At 41.1% G+C, this 21,213-nt stretch overlaps 1 protein-coding gene and 1 pseudogene across 6 annotated transcripts in view; both read left to right on the top strand.

The window, feature by feature from the left end:
• MRTFA (myocardin related transcription factor A) overlaps positions 1-21,213 on the top strand; it is a 307,327-nt gene that overhangs the window by 188,871 nt on the left and 97,243 nt on the right. The window lies entirely within an intron of this gene.
• LOC139440077 (small ribosomal subunit protein eS6-like) lies at positions 1,805-2,763 on the top strand (annotated as a pseudogene).

Genomic DNA, 21,213 nt, shown 5'->3' with positions numbered 1-21,213 from the left:
AAGAAAAGCATAAAAAAAATTGAACAAGGTCTCAGGGAACTAAACAACAGCAAAGGATGTGCTAACATACATGTCATGGGTGTCCCAGAAGGAAAAGAGACAGGAGGAAAAGAGAAAGGAAAAAGGACAAAAGGAATATTTGAGGAAATAATAGTAGAAAATTTCTCAACTCTATTGAAGGACATAGATATCCACGTCCAAAAAGCACAACATACTCCCATCTGAAAAAATCAGAATAGACCATCTCCAAGACACATTCTAATCAGAATGTCAAATGCCAAAGACAAAGAGAAAATTCTGAGAGCAACAAGAGAAAAGCATTAGTTTAGAATTTAGAATATTCACAGATAAACAGAAACTGAGAGAGTTTATAACCACAAGACCAGCTTTGCAGGAAATACTAAAGGGTGTGCTACAGCCTGAAAAGGAAAAACAGGAGAGAGAGGCTTGGAAGAGAGTCTAGAAATGACGACTATATCAATAAAAGTAATTAAAAGTGTCAAAAGAGTGGTGAAAATAAAATAGGACAGATAAAATCCAAATATTCAGGAGTAAACTTAACCAATGATGTAAAGTGCTTGTATTGAGAAAACTACAACTCATTGTTAAAAGAAATAAAAAAAGACCTAAGTAATTGGAAAACCATTCCATGCTTATGGATTGGAAGACTAAATATCATTAAGATGTCAATTCTGGGAAGCAGATGTGGCTGAAGTGATAGAGCTTCCACCTACCATATGGTTGATCCCTAGGGCCTCCTGGTGAAAAAGAAGAGAAAGTGTGCCTCCATGGCAAGCCAGTGACCTTGTGAGTGCCCACATATGGCAAGCCAGTGCCCACGCAAGTGCACATGTGAGTGCCTGTGTGGTGAGCCAGTGTCCCGCACAAGTGAGTCACACAGCAAGATGATGACACATCAGAAGATAGACAAGGGGAGAGTCAAGGTGAAGTGCAGCAGAAACCAGGAACTGAGGTGGCACAATTGACATGGAACCTCTCTCCCCATCAGAGGTCTCCAGGATCGAATCCCGGTGAATCCTAGAGGAGAGAAAATGAGAAGAGAAAACAACACAGGCAACAAAAACAGCAGGGTGGGAGGAGGGGAAAGGGGGAAAATAAATCTTAAGAAAAACAGTAGGGCGGGAAGAGGGGAAAAGAAAATCTTTTTTAAAAAAAGATGTCATTTCTACTCAAATTGATATACAGATTCAATGCAATCCTAATAAAAATTCCATCAGCATTTTTAAAGTAAATGGAAAACACGATTATCAAATTTATTTGGAAGGGTAGGGGGTCCGAATAGCCAGAAACAACTTAAAAAGGAAAAGCGAAGTTGGAGGACACTCATTTCTGGACTTTAAATCATATTACCTAGCTACAGTGGTTAAAACAGCATGGTACTGACATAAAGACAGACACATAAACCATGGAACCGAATTGATGGTTCAGAAACAGACCCTCACATTTTTGGTCAAGTGATTTTTACTAGCCTGTCAAGCCCACCCAGCTTTTGCAGAAAAGTCCATTCAACATATGGTGCTGAGAGAACTGGATATCCATAGCCAAAAGAAGGAAAGAGGATCCCTGTCTCACACCTTATGTAAACGTTAACTCAAAATGAATAAAAAACCTAAATATAAAAGCAAGAACCATAAAGCTTCTAGAAGAAAATGTAGGTAAATATCTTCAAACCCTTGTGATAGGTGGTGGATTCTTAAAGGAGATAAGAGGAGGACTGAGATGGACTACTGATGTTTAGTGTATGTAGAAGTTTTAGTTAGCTTTACAAGTGTGGAAATGTACAGTGTTGATGATAACACATTATAGTGAATAACAGCTGGTTTATAAATGGGAATGTGGCTCTTTTTCATGGCTTTCAGAGGCAATCAGCTGCTTCAGCATGAAGCTGAACATCTCCTTCCCAGCCACTGGCTGCCAGAAGCTCATTGAAGTGGACAATGAATGCAGACTTCGTACCTTTTATGAAAAGCGTATGACCACAGAAGTTGCTGTTGGTGCTCTGGGCAAAGAGTGGAAGGGTTATGTTGTCCAAATCAGTGGTGGAAATGACAAACAAGGTTTCCCCATGAAGCAGGGTATCTTGACCCATGGCTGTGTCCACCTCTTACTGAGTAAGGGACATTCATGTTACAGACCAAGGAGGACTGGAGAAAGAAAGCACACGTGTTCGGGGTTCCATTGTGGATGCCAATCTGAGTGTTCTCAACTTGGTTATTGTAAAAAAAGAGGATATTCCTGGATTAACCGATACTACTGTGCCTCGTCGCCTGGGACCCAAAAGAGCTAACAGAATCCGCAAACGTTTCAATCTCTCTAAAGATGATGTCTGCCAGTATGTTGTGAGAAAACCCCTGAACAAAGAAGGTAAGAAACCCAGGACCAAAGCACCCAAGATTCAGTGTCTTCCTACTCCCCAAGTCCTGCAACATATTCAGGCTTATTGCCCTGAAGAAACAGCGTACCAAGAAAAATAAGGAAGTGGCTGCAGACTATGCTAAATTTTGGGCAAAGAGAATAAAGGAGGCCAAAGAAAAATGTCAAGAACAGATTGCCAAGAGACTGTCCTCTCTGAGAGCTTCTACCTCAAAGTCCAGTCAAAAATAAGACTTTCTAAGAGTAACAAATAAGACATTAAATTTAAAAAATAAAAATAAATAAATGAGAATTTGGCTGAAAATGGTAGTCCAGGGATGTAAATGCCTATTGACAGAATGCTAGAGAATAATCTAGGGATGAAAAAGCACAGTAAACCCAGAGATGGATGATTATTGTGGTTGATGGTAGAAATGCAAGAGTGTACTTTGTGAGTTAGAGCAGATGTATATCACTTTTGCAGGGTGGTGTGAATGTGGAGAAACATGGAAAAAATAAAACTGGAGTGACCTATGGACTGTGGTTAACAGTAACAATGTAATATTCTTGCATCTATGCCAAAGATGTATTGTTTTCATAATGGGGGAGTATGGGAAATGTGTACCAAATGTACACTGTGGACCTGGTAATAATCAGATGATATTATCTCATAAATCTGTAGCAGATGTTCTACCATGGTGTCATGTATTGATTGAGGAGTGTTATTTGGGAATTCTGCACATGTACATGATTGTTTTGTAAGTTTACAACTTCTGTCATAAAAATTTATTTAAAAAATAATAAGGGTGGGTTAGGGGAAAAATACATTGGTTAGTAGTAATATTTTGATGATGATCTTTAATCATTAGTTAAAAATGTTTAACAACAATGCAAGGTATTGGTGGTAGGGTGAGGTATGAGGCCCTGTGTGATGTTATGTATGTTTATTTTGTAAGTTCACAACTATTACTATATACTTATTGTTTATGTATGTTCATGTATGAGTGATATACTTCAGTAAATTTTTTTTTAAAAAGAGAGAGAGAAGTATTGGGGAAGCAGAGGTGGCTCAAGTGATTGAGCTCCCGCCTACCACATGTGAAATCTGTGGTTTGGTTCCCACTGCCTCCTGAAGAAGACAGTAAACTAGCACGATGGGCAGGCACAGCAAGCTGATACAACAAGATGATGCAGAAAGACAAAAGAAGAAAAAACGTAATGAGAGACCCAACAAAGCAGAGAGCAGAGATTCTGAGTGCATCCTAAAGAGGATGAGTAGGACAGTGAACTGGCCATGCACAGCAAGCTGAAAGACGACAAGATGATGCAACAAGACTCAAGAGGAAAAACATGAGAGACGCAACAAGGCAGGGAATGGAGGCAGCTTAAGCGATTACGTACCTTCCTCCCACATTGGAGGTCCTGAGTTCAGTTACTGGTGCCTCCTAAAGAAACAGAAGATGAAACAGACACAGCAAGTGCAAACAACGAAGGAGTGGGGAGAGAGAAAATTTTTAAAAATAATAAAATAAAGAGAAGTAATGTAGAATGATGGAGATGAGTTGAGGGCTCTGAAGTCTGATGCCCGAGTTAATATTCTGACTTTGTCATTTACTAGTTGCCCTGGGGCAATTATTTAACTTCTCTGTGTCTCAGTTTCCTCATCTGAATACAGGCATATCTTGGAGATATTTTGAATTTCATTCTAGAATGCAATAAAGTGAGTCACATGAATTTTTTGTTTTCCCAGTGCATCTAAAAGTTATGTTTATAATATATTTCAGGCTATTCAGTGTGTAATACCATTATGTCTAAAAAGAAACACAATATACAAACTGTAATTAAAAAGTAGCACTGAACACAAGGAAGTGTTGGATTCTTCTAGGTTCTTGGTTTTGTTGTGTAAAAGAACTTAAGAACACGCCAGTTTGGTTAGATCAGTAAAAAGAATTTATTGGAAAATAGGGGAAAAGAACAGAGCCTCCTGAGAAATGGGAGAGAAGGATGGAAATACGCAGAGATACGGTCAGTGCTCCTCTAGGCAGAGAGAGTGGGCTTTGGCTTGTGAGGTCACCTTTTAAACTGTTAATTATTCCTTCTCTTGCTAATGCTAACAGGAGGGGCCCCAGCTGTTATTAGTTACCCCACCAATGGTGCAGCCTGTGTGGATTATGTGGAGCCAAAGGGAGCTCCTGGAAAGAGAAATGGGGACCTCAAGGTTAGACTCAAGGTCTCAGCGAGGTCTTGCAGCCATGTTGTCTGTCAGCCATGTTGTGGCTTATCTTCTCGTTTCCCTGGCTATCCTGGCTGACTTTCCTTGACTTCCTCTTCAAAGAGTTCATGCCTTTATTCTTAAGGAGATGCTTAGGGGCCATGGTCATTCTTCAGTAGTTACTTCCTGCTGATTAGGGCAGTTGTCCCTGCCTGACAGGGTGTAACCTCTCTGGCTCTTCTATTAAGGTCAAGGAAAGGTGGGTCCAACACTGGTTAAAACTGGCAGAAATCCTCATGTGACTAATATCTTGTTCTGGAAGGCGTTATTCTGGAAGAAATAAGCTTAGTTAGAATTTTAAAGATACATGGTCCCACTGAAAGTATAAAGAGGATAGCCATGACATATTGGACCACGAGAGTGAGAAAGGCCAGGTGCCTTCAGAGGCTGCATCTTCCCAGAGTTGATGGGAAACACCATTCTTCCTTGCATTCTTTTATGCTGTTGGTTAATTCCTGGGAGGGATTATGGTAGACCTGCTGGGTTTGAGTATATACTGCTAACCCCAGTTTCCACAGCAGTGTTTATGCTTAAGACAGCTAGGAGAGGTATGAAGAAAGGCACTGCCCTAGACATAAACTCACAAAGACAGGAAAGACAACAACAAGATAGGCATATGGGAAGCAAAATAAAGACAGTACTTAAGAGAGCCATTCCTTTATCTTATTGGCACTTTCGTTAATTCCTTAGAAAATGAATAAATTTACCAGGACTTTTAACATTTTCAGTATCCCTCCGCATATGATCTAGAAGAGATATTGTCATAATCTTCAGGCATGTAGATACAGTACTTAATATTAATCAATGCACAAGTTCCTCTTTGAACTGCAATTAATAGATCTACGCTTCAGGTTTGCAGTACCATACATTTTTATCTCTCCATGGGAGCAGGCATAATACCAATTTTGTTTTAAGTTATACTTACTCGAATAATCATTGCTCCAATTGGTATGCCCTTTACTTAGCCAGCATACTGCAGCACTGTTGATCCTAGAGAGAAGCTAGGAAGGTAGGCTCCCAGTGTTTCACTGGCCTAGAGCATAGCACCCTTTGGTACTAGAAAACAGAGCCAGTCTGGAGTCAATGTCCATTGCACATCTGGCCATATTGAGCCATTACCGACTGCTGCAGGAGTCTGAAACTGCAGCGTACTCTCCATCCACTTCAGGAGCATGTTCAGAGATATAGTAGATACTTTTATTGTTTCAGGAATCAGTGACCAACCTAGCCAATAACTCAATGAAGAGATACTTTGCAGGGTATTTGGGCCTGGCTTGAATATACAAGTGAGTTTGAAAATATTGAAGTCTACTTCTTAATCTTTATACATGTTCTAGACATTTCCAATGCAATATATAATATATCAAATGGCCTTAACTTTTTAGTACTTTGCTTTTTTCTTTCACACTTTTACCATGATTATGTTAATTAACAGGTATTTTATTTTAACACCACAAGAAAAACTACTTTCTCAATTATTTTATGAAAATGTAAGATTCTGAATGGAATTAAGATTATCTTTCCTTACCACCACTTTATTTTAAAATATCTTTTTTTTAAGGATTTTTAGAAGTTGTCTTTTTTTTTTTTAAGATACATAGGTCATAGAAAGTGTTACATTAAAAAATACAAGAGGTTCCCACATACCCCACCCTCCCTACTCCTCCCACATCCAACAACCTCTTTCATCAGTCCGGGCCATTCATTGCATTTGATGAATACATTTAAGAGCACTGCTACACCGCATGGATTATAGTTTACATTGTAGTTTATAGCCTCCCCCAGTCCATTCGGTGGGTTATAGCAGGATATATATATAATGTCCTGCATCTGTCCCTGCAATATCATTCACGACAATTCCAGGTCCCAAAAATGGTCCCCCATATCACACCTCTTTTTCCCTCTCCCTGCCCTAACCAACTCCTGTGGCCACTGTCTCCACATCAGTGATACAGTTTCTTCCATTGCTAGAGTCACAGTAGTTCTATAGTAGTAGAATACCAATAAGTCCACTCTAATCCATATTCTATTCCTCCATCCTGCAGACCCTGGGATAGTGATGTTCACTTCATCTCTAAATCGAGAGAGGGCTTAGATCCCACATGGCTGATGGATGCATTTCTCCTGCTTACAATTGTAGATTCTCTTGGTTACCTGGTGTGATGGTTGACTATCCTCACCTCCCTGTTAGCTCACCTGGGTAGGTCCAACAAACCACAGAGTAGGTGTTGCAACTCTGCTGGGGCTCAGGGCCCACCTGGCACATGGACAGTCCAGATATTCAAGTCTCCTGAGAATACACCAACCCCAGCACCAACCACAGGTTCAGTAAAAGTAACAGAATAGGCATGTGTAGAGAGGTCATATCTGAGTCCAACTCCATCACACTCAGGGGCACAAATTCCAAAGTAGGGCCCACTGGCAAGGCACTGAACTCCAGAGCCATCTGCCATGACCGTAGAACCTGTGTGTCTCCGTAGCCCTCAGGAGCACCATTACCTGGCGTTGTATCTACTTTGGCTTTCTCTGGGATCTGCTGAGATATGTGTAACCACAACCCCTCTGATGACCTTCCAACTAATTTTGAAATCTCTTAGCCATTTAAACTCATTTGTCTTTACCATGTCACCCTTTTATTCAAGGTCTTTTTCTAGTTGCTTCACCACCTGGTGATTGGTAGTAATCCCTTGGCATTAGGGAGGTTAATCCCTGGGAGTCATTTCCCATGCTGGGGGGAAGATAATGCATTTACATGCTGAGTTTGGCTTAGAGAGTGACCACATTCGAGCAACATGGAGGCTCTCAGGACCTTAACACCACTTTAATATGGAGACTGAGGTGGCCTCTGACAAGTTTGCCTGTTATGAAATTACTTTTTGTTATTAATATCAATTTAGGTTTCTTATTAATAATGGCTTTCTGGAATTAGCCATTTAAATGCTTCAGTGTAGAAAATGCTTTTACAAACTTCTAGTAATTAACCCTATCTACATAGTCTGGCTACTTTACCTTAAAATAAGCTTATTAAATTACAATTACCAACCAATGAATTTTATCCATTTAAGAGAGGCAGATCTACATTTTCTTCTTTATCTTAATTTCATTAAACATGAACTTAAAATTTTCACCATCTTAAAGATGTAATACATATAATGTTAATTTATTTACTTAGTATTGTACAAACCTAGGGAGCTAACACTCAAGCTAAATAAAATTGAAATGATTACAGTTTATGCAAGGAATGTTCTTTTTCCTTCCTTTACAGGAGACTAAAACATTTTTTCTTAAATAAAGTTCTAAAACTGTGACTAATCTTAAAAGCATATTGACTGCTAGGTTTTTGCAATATATTACAGTTGTTTTGTTTGTTTTAATATCAACTTAGAAAAAATCTTTCTATAGCTTTCAAAGACTTTTCCTTTACAAACTGAAATTTGGTAGTAGGATTATTAACCACCCTCATTTTAAGGCTGGTTAAAAGGTTTAAATTGGAGAACTACAATGTTACCAGATTTTGTCTAGGTTCTTGACTATGCTGCAGAAATGAATTTCAAGAGCATGTCGAATGAATTAGACCAGTAATTTATTCAGGCAGGGAGGGATGAGAAATGGGAGAGATTAACAGACCATGGGTCCCAGGTGAAGAGGAAGGGGCTGAAAAGTGATAAAGAGGGCTGATTTACAGACTACACTTTCAGTATAGATTATAAATATGCAGGTTTTACTTGTGTGGCCATACTGGCAGATGAAAAACGACAAGAGCAGGGCACAAAAGGCAGGACCAGGAGTCCAAGGTGAAAGAGCACTTTCAGGCCTTGTGCCTGCTTTTTTTTTTTTTTTTTAATTTATTTCTCTCTCCTTACCTCCCCTCCCCATTTGTCTGCTCTGTGTGTTCTTCTGTGTCCGCTTCTATTCTTGTCAGCGACACGGGAATCTGTGTCTCTTTTTTTTTTGTTGCCTCATCTTGCTGCATCAGCTCTCCATGTGTGTGGCACCACTCCTGGGCAGGCTGGACTTTCTTTCGCGTTGGGCGACTCTCCTTATGGGGTACACTCCTTGCGCGTGGGGCTTGCCTACGTGGGGGACACCCCTGCATGGCATGGCACACCTTGCGCGCATCAGCACTGTGCGTGGGCCAGCTCCACACAGGTCAGGGAGGTCCTGGCTTTGAACCGTGGACCTCTCGTGGTAGACGGACGCTCTATCCATTGAGCCAAGTCCGCTTCCCTGTGCCTGCTTTTTGAACCATGAATTATTCCATCCCTTTGCTAAAGGCAGGGGAGGAATTCCAGCTGTTTACTGTTTTGATTGATTAACCCACCCATCAGTTCCCTGGGAGGGTCCAATGATAAAGTCCTGGAGGAATATCTGGGGCTTCTCCTGGCTTCCAGAGAAAGTGTTGTCTTTTTTTTTTTAAAGATTTATTTATTTATTTATTACTCCCCTCCTCCCTGCCCCCCCGCCCCAGTTGTCTGCTCTCTGTGTCCATTCGCTGTGTGTTCTTCTGTGACTGCTTCTATCCTTATCAGCGGCACAGGAATCTGTGTTTCTTTTGTGTGTGTGTGTGTCATCTTGCTGCGTCAGCTCTCCATGTATGTGGCACCATTCCTGGGCGGGCTGCACTTTCTTTTGCGCTGGGCGGCTCTCCTTGCGGGGCACACTCCTTGCGTGTGGGGCTCCCCTACGCAGGGGACACCCCTGCGTGGCACGGCACTTCTTGCGCGCATCAGCACTGCACATGGTCCAGCTCCACACGGGTCAAGGAGGCCCGGGGTTTGAACTGCGGACCTCCCATGTGGTAGACGGACGCCCTAACCACTGGGCCAAGTCCACTTCCCAGTGTTGTCCTGAAAGGCAGAATCTTGGGGAGGATCTTCTAGCAGTCATCTTGGAGCTATTGATGTCCACGTGGACTTTCTGCCAGGTTCCAGATCCATCTGTTGTTTCCATATTTTACTATCTGGCTTCAACAGGGCAAACTGATTCTTAATTCCCAAGCATAGAAGATAAAGTTTTAATGTGTCACACCTAGCCCCTCCTTCAGAGCTCTCTCAAAGGCAACACTCGGGGGGCTGGGTAGGTCAAAGAGCTCAGAAAAATCATTTTCCCTTTTCCAATAGTTTCTATATTCAGCTTTCTATATGACCTTTCCATCCTGCTTATCCTAATGTGGGCTCCAGGAATATTCATTTACATATATAAGCACATATTTAATTTTAACTATTTGAATAGAGCTCTTTTAAGAATTTTCATTTGTTAATTTGATATTACCATCCTGATGTGTGAAGATACACCAGCAAATAGGCAGACACAAATAGAGAGACACAAAAACACAACTCACTAAAGTAACCTAAAACTTTCATTGTTTTACAAAATTAAACTGTAAAATAACATTTAAAAGGTTTCTTTGAAGGCTATTTCTAATTAATCTAATTTGCACTGTGACCATGCCGTTCTGCACAAGAATTTCATTCTTTAATTATTGACTTATAACCAAAATGTCTCCAATTCTTTGCTTCAGAACTTTGCTTATTTTCCATTTTGACTTGGGCAGACCTTGGATGAGCAAGACTAATTCCAGTATGCACTCATTGAGGTCATTAAAGCCTCAGGGAAACTGGTTTCTCTCAAGAATTCCTGCTTTTAGGAACATCAACACTCTAGGTAGGAGGCCCCCACTCCCAGCCCTTGGAGATAACAGGACTCCAACAGCCACTGGGCTGGAAGAGTAGGTGTTCAGCCCCGAGGGTTGAGAGTTCCACCAGGCAGCAATTTAGTCCACACATGGAGTCAAGAGAGAAAGCAGGGTTTTTGGCACAAGTGGAAGGACAGGAGATAGGGGTGACTCAAGTTTTCTTTCCCCTGAGCCATAAGGGGCAGAAGTTGTCATGAAATAACTATAAGCAAAGGCAAGGGATGAGACTAGACCTGAAGTAACCATAAACAGAGCAAACTCAGTTAATAGTTATCATCACAATATCTGAAGTCTAAGAGTGAAGGGAAGCTGGTCACAAAATAACCATAATTAAAGGTAAGTTTAGTTTATAGTTACCATTATTATAACAAGCACAAGCTACACCTAAAGTACCCATAAACAACTGTATGTTGTTTGACAGTTGTATGACAACTGTAAGTTAGTCAAAGATTGCCATTACAGTAGCTGAAGTCTAGGCTAAATTTACCCAGTTACAGCAGTATAATCCTTCCGCTGTTTTATAATATAAAGGTATCTATATAATATTAGTTATAGTTTCTAGTAAGTTTCCACTTAAAAACAGTTTGGGTAATTCAGTTTATTAAAGCAACTAAAACAATTTTTATTAGTAACAACTTTGCAAAGTTTTTAACTTTTCTCACAGTCGAAATAATTCCACTTGTGAATTATACATCAAATTCAATTGCAAGACATTAATAGTATTGACATTTAAAGGCTAATTTTTAGGTTACCTTTCGCTCTTATCCAGTTTGTAACAGGTAAATCCCAAGTCTGAATTACAAGTTCCTAGGCACGAGCATACTAACAAAGTTAAAGGAAGCACAGATTAGAACAGAAGAGAGAATCTTACACACTTAGTTTAGCTTAGGGAAAGACTTGACTTTAGAATCACCGGGATGCAAAGCTCCCAGTGTCTGTCTACGGCAGAAAGTTCTTGCAGGACCCTCCAGCTTAGTTCCTCCAGGAAAATCCCTGGGCAGCTGCTAAGTACAGATCTAAGGGGTCCAGAGAAGCCCTGCCCCCGAGGAGACTGAAATTGGGCTGCATCCCATTAGTTACCTCCAGTAAGGGGTAAAACCCTGCAAGCCTTTTTCACTGGAAGGATTGGAGTGGTACTATTCTGGAAGCAGAGAGATTCAGTGACCGTGTATTGAAGGCCAGGACTCAAAAATATTCTTGACAAGGAAAAATTTATTAATGACCAGGTGGGCTCGGGGACTCCTGTCCAAAAAGCCGAGCCCTGAATAGGATTTCTGGGTCCCTTTTATACAGAGGACGTAGGTGCTTTTATGAAAAAAGGATTTTTCTTTGTTAGTTTCTTAGAATTTTAAATGTTTGTTTGGGTACCAGATAGGTCTTGAAATAACATATCGCCCACATTCCAGATAAGCTTGAATTAACATATTGGCCACATTCCATCTGGATTTAACTGAGTACACATTCAGTCTACATCCTTTCTGAAAATTAAAGCCTATAGGGTCTATATTACTTAATCGGCTTTTTAGAAACGAGGCACACTTGGATACAGAATTAGATAATTTTGAATTCATGCACAGGCTGTATTGTATTCCCCCCTTTGAAGCCAAGCCTAAGTTTATTAAGGGTTGGCATCACTATTTCTGGAGTTATGAGGTGGGCTACTGTCTGTGTTTTTACAGTATTATTTATTAAAATGTGTACTCTAGTTATTATTAAGGGGACTAAGCATTGAAGTATGATGAGAGCATGGGAGGAGTTTCAGCTCTTTTCTGTTTTGATTCATTATTACCCCATCTATCAATCCCCCAGTAAGGGCCCAATGATGAAGTCCTTGGGGAATATCTGGGCCTTTTCCTTGCTCTCAGAAGAAGTCTTTGTTCTAGATAGCAGACTCCTGGGGGTGGGGGTTTTCCAGCAGCCATTTTGGTGGTTACTGATGTCCATGTGGCCTTTCTGCCTGCTTCCAGATCCATCTATTAATTCCTTATCTTACTAGCCTGCTTTATTCCCCCCTTAGAGAGTTTACACCTTTACTCTTAAAGGGGTGCTGAAGGGAGATGATCTTTCTTCTGTAGTTACTTCCTGCTGGTTATGGGCTCTAGTCCCTACCTGACAAGGTATAAAAAACTCTCTTATTCTGTTTTGATTGGAGGAAGACGGATCTGGCATCCTGTATGAAGCTGGATGAAGTTTTCATATGGCTAACAAGATGTTGATTCTGGAAGAAATAAACTTAAATTTTGAGAATATATGGTCTCACTAAGAGGACACTGGACCACAGAAGTAGAAAAGGTCAGGTGTCCGCAAAAGCGGCATTTTCCTAAAGTTGGTGGGAAACAGTATGTATATGTTAACTTCAGAGAGAAAGTGCAATAGAAAATGGGGTTAGGTATAAATTGTCAATATTAGTTTATGGTAGAGGAGAGGAATGAGAAGAGGCATTTATTTTTTCATTTAAGCTAAAGGAGATGAAAAGAGGCAAAGTCTTTAAAGGGAAGTCTCATTTGCCTTTTTTCTAGCAATAGGCATTCTGATTAGAGTTGAAGGAAACAGTTGATTTTGATATAGATACTACTTAGCTTTGTCTTTTGAAGAGGTATCTCAGACTGTCTAATGTCTGGCACTTGTGTGTTTCGTCAGATGCTTCTGGTGAACTGGCACTCTTGGGTAGCTGACTTTATTAAGGATTAGTATACCAAGCTGGATATTCCTTTAGCTTTAATGGAGTTATCAGAACTACAGAGTGAAATTCTTATATTTTGGCTTCAATTGAGTAACTCCTGAAAAATTTTTTGACTGTTTTTACCAGACTTTGTCTTTTGAAAACCCACTTTGCTAAGCTGATTAGGGCATTCCTTCCAGATGTGTGCCTTGGTGAAGTTCATGATGGATTTTTCACTGTGTTGTTCCTGGCAGGTAGACCTGAGCATTTTCAGCAAGCCATCCATCAGTTTCTAGGGTGAACCCCAAGCTAGCTGCCCTGGTTTGTTTACCCTGGGTATACTATGGAACTTTAAGTACTAGTACAGGTGCTGGAATAAGTGGTAGTAGGGAAACCTGGGTTGAGAGTTTGACACACCTTTATTTGCACCTCAGGGGTTTCTAGTAATTGAGCCTGGTATTAATTAAACAACTCCCTGTAAGCTACTGGTAGCCCTGAGCTCAAGCACATTCTTTACCTGATGTAGGGTAGAGACTGTGAGAGGTTGCCCCCAAGTTAATTTGGTGGCTTTTTCAATTAAAAAGACTGTTGGCTTCACTGCTTTTAAGCAAGGTAGCCATTTTTTGTCTTACAGACATGTTCATTAACTACTCAGAAAATGAAATTGATCAGGACTTTTAACACATGTTCAATGTCCTTTTGCATATAATTTACTACATGTATTACCATAGTCGTCAGACTTACATCTAGAATAGGATATAGGTACAGTACTCAATACTAATTAATGTACTACTCAATGCATAAGTCTTTTCTTGAGCTGCAATTAATAGCTTTAAGCTTCAGGTTTGCAATACCATACAGGTTATTTCTACATGGGAGCAAGCTATACTGCCAATTGTATTTAAGTTCTACTTACAACATTCTGGTATTCATTGCTCCACTTCGTATGTTCTTCACAGAAGCTGTAGCACCGTTGACCCTAGAGAGAAACTAGAGAGTAGATTTTACCAGCCTGGTGCATAGCACTCTCTGGCACTGTGAAACAGTGCCAGTCTGGAGACGATACCTTTGTACATTTGGCTGTATTGAGTCACTGTTGGCGGCTGCAGGAGTTTGAAACTGTGAAGTAGTTCCCATCCACTTTAGGAGCACTACCAGAGATGTAGTAGATACTTTTATTATTTTAAGGGTCAGTGATCAATCTAGCCAATAACTCACAAGGAGAAGTACCCTGCAGTGTATTGGATGCCCAGTTTGAATGCACAAGAGAGTTTAACAATGCTAAAGTTTATCTCTTGATTTTTGTATATCTTTTAAACATTTTTAATGCAATGTGTTATATATTAAATGAACTTTTAGTACTTTGCTTTTTACTTTTATCATGAAGACATAAAGTACTCAGGTATTTTATTTTAGCAGTAGAGGAAAAACCATTTTTCCTATTTTTAAAATGAAAACTGAAGACTCCTAATGGAATCAAGGTAACTTTTCATAACCACCACTTGAATATGCACATTGAGGTGACTTCCAGACAAGTTTTATTGTTATGAAGTTACTTTTTGCCATTAATACTAATTTAGATTTTTAATTAATAATGGCTTTTTAGAACTAGGCATTCACATGCTTTAATTTGGAAGATGTTCACACTAGAAACTGATGGGTGGCTTGTTGTTTAGGTGTACACCTAGGCACAATTACATAGACTGGTTAATTTACCTTAGATTACAATTAGCAACCAATGGATTTTACTTTACACATTTAGGAGAGGGCAGATTTACATTTTTTTTTAACTCAATTTCATTAAACACAAACTTATAGCCTTTATCATTTTAAATATCCAATACATATAATGTTAACCTCTTAACCTGGTATCCTACAAACCAAAGATAACACTCAAGCTAAATAAGTTGAAATGGTTATTATTTAAATAAAGAATGTTATTTTTTTTTCTCTTTTCTTTACAGGGGCTTAAAACTTCTTGCCTTTGATAAAATTTTAAAACTGTGAATAATCTTAAAAGCATACTGACTTTTAGGCTCTGGAATGTAATATAATAATTTAATTTGCTTTAATTATAATTTAGTAAGAATTTTTTCATAGCTTTTACGGACTTTTCCTTTGCCTACTGAAATTTGGTAATAGGATTAGTAATTACCCTTATTTAAGGCTGTTAAAAGGTTTAAAATGGGGAACTACAGGAAATTAAGGCTGACTTCATTCCCTGAAGGCTTTCTTTGGCTGGCTTCTCCAGACTAGGGGTTGGTGGTTTCCCCCCTTTGTGGCTTTCTTAATTAATGGTTTATAACCAAAATGTTTCCAATGCTATGATACAATTTTTCTTTGCTTTAGAGCCGTAAGCAGAGGCAAGGGGTGGGCCAGACTTTCAGTAACCATAAGCAAAGGCAAACTCATTTTATAATACCATCATAATAGTTGAAGTCTAGGGGTAGGTGAAATTAGTTATAAAATAACCATAATTAAAGGTAAGTTTAAGTTATAATTACCATTACTACAGTAAGCACTAGATAGAGTTGAAGTAGCCATAAACAAAGGTAAATTAGTTTAAGATTACCATTACAATAGCTGAAATCTAGGCTCCATCTACTCCGCTGTAATAATTTGGTATAATTTATTTATTTTTTTATTTTTTTACTGTTTATACATAAAGGTACTTATACAATGATTTCAACTCTTAGCTTTTAGAAAGTTTTTACTTAAAATTAATATGGGCACCTTTATTTATTAACCGTGGAATTAAAACAATTTTATTAGTAACAACTCTGTGCAGTTCTTCTGCCTTTCCAGCAATTAAATAAATATCACTCATGAGTTATGCATTAAATCCACTAGTAAGACAGTATTGGCATTTAAACATTCATTTTTAGGTTGCCTTTCACCGTTATCCAACCTGTAACAGGTAAACCCCAAGTCTGATTTCCTAGGCGCAAGCAAACTGACAAAAGCAAACTGAAAAAGTTAAATACAAATTTCAAAGTTGAACACAGGTTATGCACGGATTAAAACAGAAGAATTTTATATTCAGCATTTCTAGGAATTCTTTGGCCTTAATTGATGGTACAAGAGGTTTAAAAAAATTTTTTTTTAAATTTCGATCACTATTCACACCTTTTATAGGCATGACTGACTTTAAACTGAGAAGTTGGAGGTTTATTTCCTCATTTTTTTAAGGAGACACAACATGAGGTTTCTAGGTTTCAGATCTATTTGTTCCCTTTTTCTTTTCCTTTTTTAAACTGGATTTTAGGGTTCCACACAGAGGCTGCTTCTTGGCTCTGTGGACCAGCAGCAGGCAGAACTTCCAGATTCCTGAGAAGAGACTCCCATGGGGAGCCTGCTGGCATGCCAGAACCCATGCTTATCATTCTAGAAAGAATGAAGAGACACCCTTGTAGTGGATGGACTTGGTGTTCTGGAGTTGCAGCCTAACCAAAGTTCACAATTTCACACAATTCAGTACCACCATCCGGAGACATGAAAACATACACTGGCATCAAATAAACTGAAAAACACTAAAGAGCCACAGCACACAGACAGAAATACAAAGCCCATCAATTTGACTCATAATTTCCATTTCTCTGGTGTGGCAGTTTCTGAGCTACAACTTGTTAATTATTGCAATCTTGAGAGACAGAACTTCTAACAGGATTCTTTGCCTACCCTTGCTTTTTACAAAACAAGCTCATTTGCAATCCAGCACCAAAACAATGACCTATTCCATTGTTCAACTCATATTCAGACCAAGCTTTGTTACAAAAACCAATTCACTTTTCTGTAACCAAGAATTTCCAATTTCAGACCAATTTTTCAGGATACATTCCACTGGAAAACCCTGGGATACTGACACCTTATTTTCTATGGCAACAGAAAGAGAGAGAGTGCGCAGCCAAAATAAAGGCACAAGCAGCAGCAGGCCCTTTTTCCTTAAAGTGAGGCAGCGAGCAATCCTTCAACCCATCAGCGCCTCTCCCACTGTAACCAAACCTTCACTCTCTTAGTCAAGGCCAAACCAGATGCCAACCCACAGTTAGTTAAAACCAAACATCAGGCTTTTTGTTTCTTTTCTTTTCAGACCTGAAAAAGATGGCTTCCCCGTGAACTTTTGGAGATACTAGGGTCCTCTTTGGGAGCTGATCAGGGCCCCCTTCTAACATTTAAAGTTAGGCTTTCCTGACACTATGCCCCCCGGGGTGGACTTACCCATCTGGCATGCGGCGATTTTTTTCATTCTCAGGATTTCCTTTTAAACCCTTTGGTGTGTCTAATCTTTTTTTCCCAGGAGGGGTCCAGCAGAGCCCACAACCTCTTTCTGAACTAAAAGGATTCCAGGCGTGCCCTGGATTGGGGATTGGCCTGGGCCCTCCCGGCTTCCTCAGAGGTGTCCGAAAGGGTCAGCGAAATGCTACCCTCTCTGGCCTTCGTTGTGAATCTGGACGAGCCCCAGGAAATGTTGTGGAAGCAGAGAGATTGAATGATTGTGTATTGAAGGCCAGGACTCAGGAATATTCTTGAGAAGGAAAAATTTATTAACGACCAGCTGGGCTCAGGGACTCCTGTCCAAAAAGCCGAGCCCTGAATAGGATTTCTGGGTCCCTTTTATATAGAGGATGTAGGTGCTTTTATGAAAAAAGGACTTTTCTTTGTTAGTTTCTTAGAGTTTTAAGTGTGTGTTTGAGTACCAGATCTTGAATTAACGTACCGCCCACATTCCAGGTAAGCTTGAATTAACATATTGCCCACATTCCGTCTGGATGTAACTTTGAATACACTTTCAGCCTACATCCTTTCTGAAAATAAAGCCTATAGGGTCTATATTACTTAATCAGCTTTGTAGGGATTAGGCATACTTGGATACAAAATAAGATAATTTTGAATTCATGTACAGGCTATATTAGTATAAGGAAGTAGACAAGGAGCTAGGAAAGCCAGGAACTTTTTACTCTTAATTGATGACACACGAAGAGGTTCCTTATTCTACAGGGGAGAGGTTTAGTAAATGGAGTGAATTTCCTTATCCCTTCAAGAATACATGGCTATGTCGTCTCTGGCCCTCATGTCTGTCCTCTCTTCTCTTATACAGTTTAACTGGAATTCAGGATCACATGCAGGACCCCCTCCCAGCCATCTTGTGGCCATTGGTGTGGCAGGAAAAGATTAGCCTTTTTCTTCATCTCAAAGGGGAATACTGGAAGAGCCACCAATTATCCTATGGGAGGATAAAATGCATTCATCAATTTGAGGGAATCCCACCGCTAGATCTGACTGAATGGATTGCTTGCTGAGCCTGCATCCTGGAAGTTGGGGAGCCCTGTTCGCTATCCCCACATTCCGGGGATCAGGTGCTTTGTCTCTGGGCATCTCCAGAACCTTAGAAGTCTTGGGGGCATCTGAGTCCAGTTTCTAGACTGAACAAGCAGGCTGACCCTAGGAAAGGGGCTGGCTAGGGCCCTTTCTTTTGCTTACTTTGCAGTGGTCTTAGGAGCTGGCTATGAGTGAGTTCACCTCATATCTCCTCCCAGGGGCCGAGGTCTATAGGTAAACCCAACATTAAAAGATCATTAAGGTAAGCGGACTTGGCCCTGTGGTTAGGGCGTCCGTTTACCACATGGGAGGTCCGCGGTTCAAACCCTGGGCCTCCTTGACCCAATGTGGAGCTGGCCCACGTGCAGTGCTGATGCGTGCAAGGAGTGCCGTGCCACTCGGGAGTCCCCCGCGTAGGGGAGCCGCACACGCAAGGAGCGCGCCCCGTAAGGAGAGCCACCCAGCATGAAAGAAAGTTTAGCCAAGTTCAGCCTGCCTAGGAATGGCGCTGCACACACAGAGAGCTGACACACAAGATGACGCAACAAAAAGAAACACAGATTCCCGTGCCGCTGACAACAACAGAAGCGGACAAAGAAGAACACGCAGCAAATAGACACAGAGACCAGACAACTGGGGCGGGGGGGCAGAGGGGAGAGAAATAAATAAATCTTTAAAAAAAAAAAAAAAGATCATTAAGTGGGAAGTGGATTTGGCCCAATGGATAGGGGGTCCACCTACCACATGGGATGTCCAGGGTTCAAACCCAGCATCTCCTGACCGTGTGGTGGGCTGGCCCACACAGAGTGCTGATGCGTGCAGAGAGTGCCCTGCTGTGTAGGGGAGCCCCATGTGCAAGGAGTGCACCCTTAAGGAGAGCCGCCCAGAGTGAAAGGGGTGCAGCCTGCCCAGGAATGGCGCCGCACACACGGAGAGCTGACATGGCAAGATGACACAACAAAAAGAGACACAGATTCCGCGTGTCACTGACAGGAATGCGGGCGGACACAGAGGAACACGCAGCGGGTAGACACACAGAGCAGACAACTGGGGGGGTGGGGATGGGGAAATAGATAAATAAAAAATAAATCTAAAAAAAAAAATAGATCCTTAAAAAACTAGAGACTAATTGTCCTGTGACTTTCCAGCAAACACTCTCCTCAGAGACCCTGGAGATAGTCTCAGGGCCTCCCAAGGACAGAGAAAGAGCAAAGACTCAGGGCACTACTGAAGATGGGGCTCATGCCTCTGTAAAAAATGTATTTTTAGTTTCTGTGGCATTCTGAAGCATCGCACAAACCCAAAACAAGGATAGCAGTAGTTGGAAGATCAAAGACCCTTTTAATTAAAACACATTAACTAGCAGTCTAAAGAAAAGATAAAATGGGTGATAGCCATTCTGAACTCACAAAGGGGCCTGGTAAACTCCTGGCAGACTGCGTTTCCAACTCAGATCATGTGCCCAGTCAGGTCTCAGTGGCGGTTTCCCGGTATGGGGACTTGCCCCTACCACCTCTGGAGAGGAGCCACAAGTCTGGGCAGACTGAGTTTATGTGCTATGGGAACCTATCCAGGAACCTCCTTAAAATGGCAGAACCAAAAAAGGGCCTTAAAAGTCACCAGTCTCCGGCAGGGCTCGGTAAGTGCCACTAGTCTTTCTGTCTCCTGGCTGGCTTGCCAAATGAAGATGGGGAAGTGTTGGATTCCTGTAGGTTCTTGGTTATGTTGCATAAAAGAATTTAAGGTCATACCAGTTGAGTCAGGCCAGTAAAAAGAATTTACTAGGACATGGGGGAAAGAACAGAGCTTACTGAGAAATGGGAGCGGACAGAAATACACACTGAGATTTGGTCAGTGCTCCTCTAGGCTTGTGAGATCACCTTTTAAACTTAATTATTCCTCCTCTTGCTAACAGGAGGGGCCCCAGCTGTTATTAGTTACCCCACCAATGGTGGGGGCCAATGGTGAGGCCTATTTGGAATATCTGGGGTCAAGGGGAGTTCCTGGAAAGAGAAACCAGGACCTCACGGGTAGACTCAAGGTCTCAGTGAGGTCTTGCAGCCATGTTGTCTGTTGGCCATGTTGTGGCTCGTCTTCTCCTTGTTTTCCTGGCTAACCTGCCTCAGCACAGAGTCATGAAGTGAGCACATGCTGCTGAAAAATGGCACCAGGAGACTTGATCAACATAGGGTTGCCACAGTTTGTAAAAAACGCAAAACCTATAAGGCACAATAAAGCGAAGTGCAACAAAACAACATATGCCTATTTAGGCACAACAGTATTCCTACCTCATAGAATAGGACTAAATGATTTGATATGTATAATGTCCTTAGACTAGTCCCTGGCACATAGCAAGTGCTTAAGACACATTACCATTTACTGATACTTGGATGGTTGCAACTATTAAGTGTGAGAAGAACAGTAAGAAAAGAGCTTAGAGACCACAGGAGGGTCTTTTTTTTTTTTAATTTGTTTCTCTCCCTGTCCCCTCTCCCCCACCCCCCACCCCAATTGTCTGTTCCCTGTGTCCATTCACTGTGTCTGCTTCTGTGTCTGCTTCTGTGTCTGCTTCTATTCTTGGCAGCAGCACTGGGAATCTTTGTCTCTTTTTTGTTGCGTCATCTTGCTGTGCCAGTTCTCCGTGAGTGCAGCGGCACTCCTGGGCAGGCTGGACTTTCTTTCACGCTGGGGGCACTTCTTGTACGTGGGGCTCCCCTACGCAGGGGACACCCCTGCATGGCAGGGCACTCCTTGCACGTATCAGCACTGCGTGTGGGCCAGCTCCACACGGGTCAGGATGCCCTGGGTTTGAACCCTGGACCTCCCATGTGGTAGGCAGATGCTCTATCCTTTGAGCCAAGTCTGCTTCCCAACAGGAGGATCTTGAAAGCC

Source organism: Dasypus novemcinctus, chromosome 12 (genome assembly GCF_030445035.2).
Source record: "Dasypus novemcinctus isolate mDasNov1 chromosome 12, mDasNov1.1.hap2, whole genome shotgun sequence".
Lineage (NCBI taxonomy): Eukaryota > Metazoa > Chordata > Mammalia > Cingulata > Dasypodidae > Dasypus > Dasypus novemcinctus.
This window is presented reverse-complemented; position numbering and strand designations above follow the sequence as displayed.